Source organism: Triticum dicoccoides, chromosome 4B (genome assembly GCF_002162155.2).
Source record: "Triticum dicoccoides isolate Atlit2015 ecotype Zavitan chromosome 4B, WEW_v2.0, whole genome shotgun sequence".
NCBI classification, from domain to species: Eukaryota; Viridiplantae; Streptophyta; class Magnoliopsida; order Poales; family Poaceae; genus Triticum; species Triticum dicoccoides.
The window spans coordinates 628,296,907-628,303,283 of NC_041387.1; positions in this window are offsets into that span (position 1 = coordinate 628,296,907).

A 6,377-nucleotide genomic window follows, 5' to 3' on the forward strand; every position below is an offset into this window, starting at 1 on the left:
AATGCCACCCCTTCCAACAAAGCCGGCGACTTTAACCCTTCTTATGTGTTATGCCGTGCTAGCGATGGGCATGTTTATGCTAAATTTGTTGGTTCTCCTTATGAGTACATTGAATGGTCTATTTGGGTTCCCAAGACCCTTGTTTCTAACATCAAAGGACCCATTACTCAATGGGTACCTAAAACCAAGCATTGATCTCTTGAAGGTGTTTGTTTCCGGTGGAGGATCATGGTTGCTTGATAGTGGAGCCACAAATCATATGACCGGAAGCAAGGACTTGGTGGTGGATGTGCAAAGGATTCCATCTATGCCCACCAACATCGAGTGGGGTGATGCCTCGTCTTCTAAGGTATTGGGTCTTGGCAAGGTTGTCATTTCTCATGATCTCACGATCGAGAAAGTCATGCTTGTTGAGTCCCTTGCTTACAATCTACTTTCCGTTCGTCAACTTGCACTCATGGGCTTTGCCACTTTCTTTGATATTGATACCGTGGCCCTCTTGTGGAGCAAGACTCTTAAAGTAGCCTTTGTTGGGCATGTCGAGAATGGTCTTTATGTGATTAACTTTTCGGAGCGGCCCACTAAGATCGTGACATGCCTAATGGCTAAAGTTGATGTGGGATGGCTTTGGCATCGCCGTTTAACCCACGTCAATATGAAATCTTTGCTAAGTCTTCTCAAGGGGGACCATGTTCGTGGACTAACAAATGTTAGTTTTGCCAAAGATCGTGCTTGCAGTGCTTGTATCGAGGGAAAGCTTCATGAGACGGCTCACCCTCCCACGACTATCATCTACTTGAAGAGACCCTTGGAGCTCCTTCACATGGATCTTGGGCCTCCATCCTTTGATAGTCTTGGGGGTAGAAAGTATTGCTTGGTGATCGTGGATGACTATTCAAGATATACTTGGGTATATTTCTTCAAGAGGAAGAGCGAGACTCAACAAACCATCATCGACTTTGCAAATGAAGCTCAACGTCAACATGATGCAAAGATCTTGATAATAAGGAGTGAAAACGGCACCGAGTTCAAGAACTACACCTTGGATGAGTTTCTCAGTGATGAGGGGATCAAGCATCAGTGTGCTGCACCTTACACCCATCAACAAAGTGGTGTAGCAGAGAGGAAGAACCGGACATTGATGGATGCGGCAAGGACCATGATGGCGGAGTTCAAGTCTCCTTGCAACTTTTGGGCCGAAGCCATCAACACAGCATGTCATGCATCCAATCGGCTCTACCTCCGCAAAGGCTTGAACAAGTCTCCCTGTGAAATACTTACCAGTAACCAGCCCAACCTCAAGTACTTTCGGGTGTTCGGGTGTAAGTGTTTCATTCTCAAGAAAGGTGTTTGTTTGTCTAAATTTTAGGCTAGAGCTTATGAGGGCATATTTGTTGGTTATGCTACAAACTCTCATGCTTATCGTGTCCTGAACAAGTCCACCAGACTCATTGAGGACCCGTGTAACGTGGAGTTTGGCGAGAATAACGGCTCCCAAGTGGAGCAAAGTGGTACTTGTGATGTAGGTGATGAAATTCCTCCCCAAGCCATAAGAAGGATGGGTGTTGGTCATATCCTACCCATTGAGGAACCCCTTGTGGCTAAAGGAGAAGTACAATGCTCCAATCAAGTGGAGCCATCACCAACCCAAGACCCACACGCTTCCGAAGAACAAAGTGAAGGCCCTCAACCTCGTGAACAAGATCAAGGGAAAGATCAACCTCAAGATGGTGGCGAACCACCAAATGATGCCCAAGGTCAAGTTCGACTCTTTGAGAAAGTTCAAGACCAAGAGCAAGCTCAAGATCAAGAACAAGCTCAGGACGGCGCTCAAGATGAACAAGTTACCCCTCCTCTGTTCACATCCAAGGAGGAATTAGAGTGTCGTGCCATGAAGATTGCTTCCAAGCTCACTACCAAAGGCCATCTCATGGAGAATGTGGTTGGAAGCCTAAGAAAGGGGGTAAGCACTCATAGACAATTAGAAAACTATTGTGAACATCACGCGTTTGTTTCTTGTGTCGAACCCCAAAAGGTCTATGATGCGCTCGAGGACCCGGATTGGCTCAGTGCCATGCATGAAGAACTCAACAACTTCGAGCATAACCAAGTGTGTAAATTAGTGCCAAGGCCAACCGGGAATCATAATGTCATTGGAACCAAGTGGATATTCAAGAACAAGCAAGATGCTCATGGGATCATTGTTTGCAACAAGGCTCGCTTGGTGGCACAAGGCTACTCCCAAGTCGAGGGTATCGACTACGGTGAAACCTTTGCTCCCGTTGCTCGCCTTGAATCTATTCGTTTGTTGATTGCTTATGCTTCTCATCATAATTTCACGTTGCAACAAATGGATGTGAAGAGTTCTTTTCTTAATGGTCCCATTAATGAGTTGGTGTATGTCAAACAACCCCCCGGGTTCGAAGATCCCTACTTCCCTGATCATGTGTACCAACTCCACAAGGCGCTCTATGGCCTTAAGCAAGCCCCACGTGCGTGGTATGTGTTGGGGAACGTTGCAGAAAATTAAAAATTTTCCTACGGTTTCACCAAGATCCATCTATGAGTTCATCTAAGCAACGAGTCAAGGGAGAGAGTTTGCATCTACATACCACTTGTAGATCACGAGCGGAAGCTAGCCAAGGGGATGGTGATGATGGAGTCGTACTCGAACGTGATTCGGATCGCCGATGTCCAAGTGCTGAACGGACAGCACCTCCGCGTTCAACACACGTACGGGACGGGAGACGTCTCCTCCTTCTTGATCCAGCAAGGGGGAAGGAGAGGTTGAGGAAGATTGCTCCAACGGCAGCACGACGGCGTGGTGTAGTTGGTGCAGCAGTACTCCGACAGGGCTTCGCCAAGCATATACGGAGGAGGAGAGGTGTTGGGGAGGGGAGGGGCTGCGCCTTGGCTTGTGTTAAGCTCCCATGCGCCTCCCCACTATATATAGGGGTGGAGGGGCTGGTTTCTTGCCCTCCAAGTCCATTGGGGCGTTGGCCAAGGTGGGAGGAAAGAAATCCCATCATTTCCTTCCCCACCGATTGTTATCCCCCTTTTTAGGGATCTTGATCTTATCCCTTCGGGATATGATCTTATTCCTTCTAAGGGGGGATCTTGGTGCGCCTTGACCAGGGGTGTGGGGCCTTTCCCCCACTACTCACGTTCATGTGGGTCCCCCCATGCAGGTGGGCCCCACTCCGGAACCTTCTAGAACCTTCCCGGTACAATACCGAAAAATCCCGAACATTTTCCGGTGGCCAAAATAGGACTTCCCATATATAAATCTTTACCTCCGGACCATTCCGGAACTCCTCGTGACGTCCGGGATCTCATCCGGGACTCCGAACAACATTCGGTAATCACATACAAACTTCCTTTATAACCCTAGCGTCATCGAACCTTAAGTGTGTAGACCCTACGGGTTCGGGAGACATGTAGACATGACCGAGACGTTCTCCGGTCAATAACCAACAGCAGGATCTGGATACCCATGTTGGCTCCCACATGCTTCTCGATGTTGTAACGGATGAACCACGATGTCGAGGATTCGATCAAACCCTGTATACAATTCCCTTTGTCAATCGGTACGTTACTTGCCCGAGACTCGATCGTCGGTATCCCAATACCTTGTTCAGTCTCGTTACCGGCAAGTCACTTTACTCGTACCGTAATGCATGATCTCGTGGCCAACACTTTGGTCACCTTGAGCTCATTATGATGATGCATTACCGAGTGGGCCCAGAGATACCTCTCCGTCATACGGAGTGACAAATCCCAGTCTCGATCCGTGTCAACCCAACAGCTACTTTCGGAGATACCTGTAATGCACCTTTATAGTCACCCAGTTACGTTGTGACGTTTGATACACCCAAGGCACTCCTACGGTATCCGGGAGTTACACGATCTCATGGTCTAAGGAAGAGATACTTGACATTGGCAAAGCTCTAGCAAACGAACTAAACGACCTTTGTGCTATGCTTAGGATTGGGTCTTGTCCATCACATCATTCTCCTAATGATGTGATCCCGTTATCAACGACATCCAATGTCCATAGCCAGGAAATCATGAATATCTGTTGATCACAACGAGCTAGTCAACTAGAGGCTCACTAGGGACATATTGAGGTCTATGTATTCACACGTGTATTACGATTTCCGGATAATACAGTTATAGCATGAATAAAAGACAATTATCATGAACAATGAAATATAATAATACTTTTATTATTGCCTCTAGGGCATATTTCCAACAGTCTCCCACTTGCACTAGAGTCACCAATCTAGTTACATTGTGATGAATCGAACACCCATAGAGTTCTGGTGTTGATCATGTTTAGCTCGCGAGAGAGGTTTAGTCAACGGATCTGCGACATTCAGATCCGTATGTACTTTGCAAATTTCTATGTCTCCATCTTGAACATTTTCACGGATGGAGTTGAAACGACGCTTGATGTGCCTGGTCTTCTTGTGAAACCTGGGCTCCTTGGCAAGGGCAATAGCTCCAGTGTTGTCACAGAAGAGTTTGATTGGCCCCGACGCATTGGGTATGACTCCTAGGTCGGTGATGAACTCCTTCACCCAAATCGCTTCATGCGCTGCCTCCGAGGCTGCCATGTACTCCGCTTCACACGTAGATCCCGCCACGACGCTCTGCTTGCAGCTGCACCAGCTTACTGCTCCACCATTCAACATATACACGTATCCGGTTTGTGACTTAGAGTCATCCGGATCTGAGTCGAAGCTAGCGTCGACGTAACCCTTTACGACAAGCTCTTCGTCTCCTCCATAAACGAGAAACATGTCCTTTGTCCTTTTCAGGTACTTCAGGATATTCTTGATTGTTGTCCAGTGTTCCTTGCCGGGATTACTTTGGTATCTAGCTACCAAACTCACGGCAAGGTTTACATCAGGTCTGGTACACAGCATGGCATACATAATAGATCCTATGGCTGAAGCATAGGGGGTGACACTCATCTCTTCTTTATCTTTTGCCGTGGTCGGTGACTGAGCCGAGCTCAATCTCACACCTTGTAACATAGGCAAGAACCCCTTCTTGGACTGATCCATTTTGAACCTCTTCAAAATCTTATCAAGGTATGTGCTTTGTGAAAGACCTATGAGGCGTCTCGATCTATCTCTATAGATCTTGATGCCTAATATGTAAGCAGCTTCTCCAAGGTCCTTCATTGAAAAACACTTATTCAAGTAGGCCTTAATGCTGTCCAGAAATTCTATATTATTTCCCATCAAGAGTATGTCATCTACATATAATATGAGAAATGCTACAGAGCTCCCACTCACTTTCTTGTAAACGCAGGCTTCTCCATAAGTCTGCATAAACCCAAACGCTTTGATCATCTCATCAAAGCGAATATTCCAACTCCGAGATGCTTGCACCAGCCGATAAATGGATCGCTGGAGCTTGCATACTTTGTTAGCGTTCTTAGGATCGACAAAACCTTCCGACTGCATCATATACAGTTCTTCCTTAAGATGCCCGTTAAGGAATGCTGTTTTGACGTCCATCTGCCATATCTCATAATCATAGTATGCGGCAATTGCTAACATGATTCGGACGGACTTTAGCTTCGCTACGGGAGAGAATGTCTCGTCGTAGTCAATCCCTTGAACCTATCGATAACCCTTAGCGACAAGTCGAGCTTTATAGATGGTGACATTACCATCCGCGTCTGTCTTCTTCTTAAAGATCCATTTGTTTTCTATCGCTCGCTGATCATCGGGCAAGTCTGTCAAAGTCCATACTTTGTTTTCATACATGGATTCTATCTCGGATTTCATGGCTTCAAGCCATTTGTTGGAATCTGGGCCCGCCATCGCTTCTTCATAGTTCGAAGGTTCACCGTTGTCTAACAACATGATTTCCAGGACGGGGTTGCCGTACCACTCTGGTGCGAAACGTGTCCTTGTGGACCTACGAAGTTCAGTAGCAACTTGATCCGAAGTACCTTGATCATCATCATTGGTTTCCTCTTCAGTTGGTGTGGGCATCACAGGAACATTTTCCTGAGTTGCACCACTTTCCCGTTCGAGAGGTAGTACTTCATCGAGTTCTACTTTCCTCCCACTTACTTCTTTCAAGAGAAACTCTTTTTCCAGAAAGCATCCGTTCTTGGCAACAAAGATTTTGCCCTCGGATCTTAAGTAGAAGGTATACCCGGCAGTTTCCTTAGGGTATCCTATGAAGACGCATTTTTCCGACTTGGGTTCGAGCTTTTCAGGTTCAAGTTTCTTGACATAAGCATCACATCCCCAAACTTTTAGAAACGACAACTTAGGTTTCTTCCCAAACCATAATTCATACGGTGTCGTCTCAACGGATTTAGACGGTGCCCTATTTAAAGTGAATGTAGCTGT